Source organism: Triticum aestivum, chromosome 5D, assembly GCF_018294505.1.
Source record: "Triticum aestivum cultivar Chinese Spring chromosome 5D, IWGSC CS RefSeq v2.1, whole genome shotgun sequence".
In the NCBI taxonomy this organism is placed as follows: domain Eukaryota; kingdom Viridiplantae; phylum Streptophyta; class Magnoliopsida; order Poales; family Poaceae; genus Triticum; species Triticum aestivum.
The window spans coordinates 472,415,538-472,421,315 of record NC_057808.1 but is presented as its reverse complement, the minus strand read 5'-3'; the positions used below and the strand labels follow the sequence as shown (position 1 = coordinate 472,421,315).

At 44.9% G+C, this 5,778-nt stretch overlaps 1 pseudogene; it reads left to right on the top strand.

Moving 5' to 3' along the window:
* Positions 1-270: 270 nt before the first annotated feature.
* Positions 271-5,093, top strand: LOC123120942 (uncharacterized; annotated as a pseudogene).
* Positions 5,094-5,778: the final 685 nt, after the last annotated feature.

The window sequence follows — 5,778 nt, the reverse complement described above, 5'->3', positions numbered from 1 at the left end:
GTTGCAGCTTAAACGTGGTGCAAGGATCTACAAAATTTTCTTGTTCATTTGGTTTGCATCGATTTGATCTCAGCACTAGCCCTCCCTTTTTACCTCACCCAGATCCACCTAGAAACCGCCAGCTTTCTTCCTTTCATTCGCCCGTCCACTCCTGATTTACTACTTCCGCACAGCCGCCAAGGAATCATTAGAATTTTGGGTAAGCAAGAAGGTGGGTTGAGTGTTTTCCACATATATTTTTCTTTTATCCACTTGTTTCCAAGAGTTAACATGACAGGATCCAACTTGAGTGTACATGGACATCAACATGTGGAAGATGATCTCCCAAAAACTCGCGCATCACTTGGTGATATGATTGAGGAGAGTATAGTTGCAGCTATGCGAAGGATGTTCGGTGGTCGTCTTCCTATCGCGGGTAATAGGGATCAACATCAACACAGCCCCGCTGCCTCGCTGGTCACCGACAACCGGCCACGTCAAGGAAACGACGATCGCCATGTTAGTCGTGGAAGAGCGGCAGGAGCTGCTGCCCACGGCACCACTGCTGTTGGTGCTGAACGGAGGCGTGGCGACTTTGCTGCCCCCCGTGAGGGTGGGCTGCATGGAGGAGAAGCTCGTGGGCGAGGCCATGACCCCCGCGGGTTTGCTGCTGATCACCGGCGACGAGCTGCACATGATGGTGGTGCCATCTTTCTTGAAGATCAATCCGAGCATGGTGACGAAGATGAAGGCATGGGGGGCTATGAACCCTACTCCCCGCCTCGCCGTGGTGCTGTTTTTGGTCGCAATGGTCATCATTACGACCGTCGTGATCAGGATGACCGTGACAACCAAGCGAGAGTGAAGCTACATGTGCCATCATTCACGGGAAAAGAGGATCCGGATGCATATATTGAGTGGGAAGAGAAGTGTGATCAAATCTTTCGCATCCACGGTTTTTCTGAAGCCAAGAGAGTTGATCTTGCTGTTATGGAGTTCTCTGGTTATGCTCTTACATGGTGGAATCAGCTGCAAGACGATCGGTTGATGTCAGGCAATAATCATACCCGTAGCTGGACTTTGATGAAGGAAGTCATGAGGCGCCGTTTTGTTCCATCATACTATGAGAGGCATTTGTACAAGCGGTTGCAGGAGCTCACTCAAGGATCCCGCACTGTTGAGGAGTACTATAAAGAGATGGAGGTACTGCTAATTCGGACAAGAACCCGTGAAAGTGATGAGGCCAAGATGGCAAGATTTTTACATGGGCTGAATGATGAAATATCAAATTTTGTGGAGATGTTTCCTTATGATACATTACAAGATGTGGTACATCAAGCTATAAGAGTTGAGAAGAAGAATATGCGTAATGGCCATACTCGTGCTTTCCAAGTCCGCACCACCACACGCTCATGGCAGCGAGCACAACAGCCATATGGTTCTCAGTTTGAGGGTGCACCACCTAGACACCCACATGCCTCGACAGCTTCCTCACCTGCTATTCGCAATCAAGATAAGAGGTCATCAGCTACAGCAGGAGTATCCTCTGCTCCACCTCCAGAAAAGAGTTCTACACGCAAAAACGACATTCAATGCCACAAGTGCAAAGGAAGAGGTCATATTTCTTCAGAATGTCCAAGCAAAAGAACTATGATCATGAATGAACGAGGTGAATGGGAGTCTGAAAGTGAACCTGAAGCTGTTAATGATGAAGTGGAAGAGGAGCAAGGTTGGGAAGTAGGAGGAACTATTTTATCTCATGAGGAACTTGATGGAGAAGCTTTGGTTGTATGTCGTTCACTTAACACCCAGGTTGTGGAGGAGGAAAAGGGGCAGCGGCATAATCTTTTCCACACTCGTTGCCTTATCAACTCAAAGATATGTCGAGTGATTGTTGATAGTGGCAGCTGCAACAATATTGCAAGCACGGAGATGGTCGAGAAGGTTCAATTGCAAACAAAACGTCACCCACACCCATACCGCATGCAATGGTTGAATGATTGTGGCGCAATTAAGGTGATTAGCAGTGTGCAAATACCAATTTCAGTTGGGACATATCAAGATGATGTTGAGTGCGATGTGGTGCCGATGCACGCTTGTCACTTGCTTCTTGGAAGATCGTGGTTGCATGACCGTGATGTGCAAATCAGCGGGCGTGCGAATCTCTTATGTTTTGTCCATAAAGGAGAAAAGTTCACTTGGCTACCCATGACACCCGAGGAAGTCTATCTTGATGATATGAAAAGAAAGGGAAGAAAAAGGGAGAGAGTGATCATACACAACGAGTGAGCCACCAACATAGTGAGGGAGTGTTTCCACAGCCAAAAACTCCACAGCCAAATATGACCAAGCCCCGGGAAAAACAGGGATTAGTTATGATGGCTAGGAAAAGGGACATGTGGGAATTGAGAGAACCTAATACTCCATTCTTTGTACTCATGTACAAGGAAACTTTATTGGCTGCTAACGATTTACCCTCAACTCTTCCTCGTGTTGTTTTTGATCTTTTGCAGGAGTACAAGGCTGTGTTTCCCAAGGAGGTACCACCTGGTTTGCCACCGAAGCGGGGCATTGAGCACCAAATCGACTTGGTTCTAGGCGCCCCACTACCAAACCGACCACCGTACCGAGCAAACCCATAGGAGACGAAGGAAATTCGGAGGCAAGTAGAAGATCTTCTTAACAGAGGGTATGTAAGGGAAAGTCTTTCTCCTTGTGTTGTTCCTATACTTTTAGTTCCAAAGAAAGATGGTACCATGCGCATGTGCACTGATTGTAGATCCATTAATAATATAACTGTGAGATATCGGCACCCTATTCCTAGGCTCGATGACATGCTTGATGAACTTTGTGGCTCCACCATATTTTCCAAAATTGATTTGCGAAGTGGTTACCACCAAATAAGAATGAAAGAGGGCGACGAATGGAAAACTGCATTTAAGACAAAATTTGGCTTGTATGAATGGTTGGTTATGCCTTTTGGATTAACGAATGCGCCTAGTACTTTCATGAGATTGATGAACCGTGTGCTTAGATCCTTCATTGGCAAGTTTGTAGTGGTTTACTTTGATGACATATTGATTTATAGGAAAATCTTTGGAGGATCATGTTGGACATATAAAATGTGTGCTTGCTGTCCTACGGGAGGAAAAGTTGTGTGCTAACATGGAAAAGTGCACATTTTGCACAAACAAGGTTGTGTTTCTTGGCTTTGTTGTTTCAGCAAAAGGTGTGGAGGTCGATGAACAGAAGATCAAGGCTGTTCGTGAGTGGATGCCTCCACAAAATGTGAGCCAAGTACGTAGCTTTCTCGGACTTGCAGGTTTCTACCGCCGGTTCATGAAGGATTTCAGCACCATTGCTGCACCCATGAATGAGTTACTGAAGAAAGACACTCCATTCCAATGGGGTGATGTCCAAGACAAGTCCTTCCAAGGACTGAAGATGAGATTGACATCAGCCCATTACTTTCACTTCCTGATTTTGGTAAGACATTTGAGATTGAATGTGATGCAAGTGGTGTTGGCATTGGTGGAGTTCTAATGCAAGAAGGTAAACCTATTTCCTAATTTAGTGAGAAGCTTAATGGTCCAACTCTTAATTATTCCGTCTATGATAAAGAATTATATGCACTTGTTCGATCTTTGGAAACATGGCAGCATTACTTATGGCCAAAAGTGTTTGTAATACATTCTGACCATGAATCTTTAAAACATCTAAAGGGCCAACTCAAACTGAACCGTAGACATGCAAAATGGAGTGAGTTCATAGAGTCTTTTCCTTATATTGTCAAGTACAAGAAATGGAAGGATAACGTTGTTGCCGACGCATTGTCTAGGCGTCACATTTTACTTTCCCAACTTGATGTTAAAATCCTTGGTATAGAAAGCATCAAAGAATTGTATGCTAACGACTCATACTTTTCTGAACCATTTTCAAAGTGCAACAAGGGAAAGGGATGGGAGAAGTTTCACTTGCATGATGTATTTCTATTTCGAGCTAACAAATTGTGCATCCCAGATTGTTCTGTTCGTTTGTTGCTCTTGCAGGAGGCTCACGCTGGTGGTCTCATGGGACATTTTGGAGCCAAGAAAACTGAAAGTGTGCTCGTTGATCACTTCTTTTGGCCGCGAATGAGACATGACATGGAACGCTACGTGATGAGATGCGAGATTTGTCACAAAGCTAAGTCCCGCTTGAATCCTCAAGGTTTATATAGTCCTCTATCTATTCCGAATACTCTGTGGGAAGATATTTCTATGGATTTTGTTCTTGGTTTACCACGGACTAAGAGGGGGAGTGACTCGGGGTTTGTGGTAGTTTATCATTTTAGAAAAATGGCACATTTTATCCCTTGTCATAAGAGCGATGATGCTTCACACATTGCTGATATGTTTTTCAGGGAAGTTGTGCGGCTACATGGAGTACCACGCACGATTGTGTCAGACCGTGACACCAAATTCCTGAGCTACTTTTGGAAGACCTTGTGGGGAAAACTTGGCACCAAGCTCCTATTTTCCACGACATGCCACCCACAAACTGATGGACAGATTGAAGTTGTCAACCGAACGTTGTCCATGATGCTACGAGCAGTCCTCAAGAAGAATTTGAAGATGTGGGAAGAGTGCCTACCTCATGTGGAGTTCGCGTATAACAGGGCGGTACATTCGACCACTAAATTTTGCCCATTTGAACTTGTTTATGGATTCAAACCTATTGCTCCCATCGATCTTTTGCCTTTGCCACTGCGGGAATGACCCAGCCTTGATGCAAGTAAGAGTGCTGATTTCATTAAGAAACTTCATGCCCAGGCAAAGGAGATCTTGGAGCAAATGACTGAACAATATACGAAGTGGGTAAACAAGACCAGGAAGAAGCTGGTGTTCGAGCAAGGCGATTTGGTATGGGTACACCTTCGGAAGGACCGTTTTCCTGAGCAACGCAAGTGCAAGTTGCAGCGACGCAGTGATGGACCATTTGCGGTGCTCAAAAGGATCAACGACAATGCTTACAAGATCGATCTTCCAGAAGAATATGGTGTTAGCCCAACCTTCAATGTCTCCGATCTTTCCCCATACTTTGGGCCTTTAGAGTCGAGGACGACTCCTTCTTAAGATGGGGAGGATGATGAGGACATCCCAACCATGGGCACCACACCACCAATCATCAATAGTCCAATCACAAGAAGCCGCGCAATGCAAATACATGATCAGGTGAACGCTAACTTAAGTATATCATTTGACCTTGAAAACATGGTTGTGCCTTCACCTCCTTTGTTGCTGGTTGAACTCAGGTGCGCTATCGAAGAAGGCCAAACACATTTCAGTCCGTGCAAAACAATTTTTTATGGCGAAGAAACATAGTTAGGAATTCATGAAGAATGAGTTGTCTGCTGAAGAAACATTGTTTCGATTCCGACGAAACAATGTTTTGCACGAGTTTGGATATTCCAACTTGTGAAAGGTTCCCATAACTCGAGTTTGCTGCTGAAGGAAACATTGTTCGACTCCAATGAACAATGTTTGGTCGGGAACTGCCAACCACCTCCAACGAGAGTATTCCAAAAGCTACCTCATTAAGTCTCTAAGCCATTTAGTCAAAAGAAAGCTGGTTCTCTTTCACACCTAAGCTGGTTCCCAAAGCTAGTTTAATTTCACACCTATCCAGGGGGGTTGTCCCGACTATAAATAGGCTAGCTCTTCCCCTTTGTTGGGGACTTTTGCCATTTCTATCAAAGAAGACATAGACTCCTCCTGAGATTGGAGAGCTCTTGTTATCCTTATTCTCGTGATTCCTTGA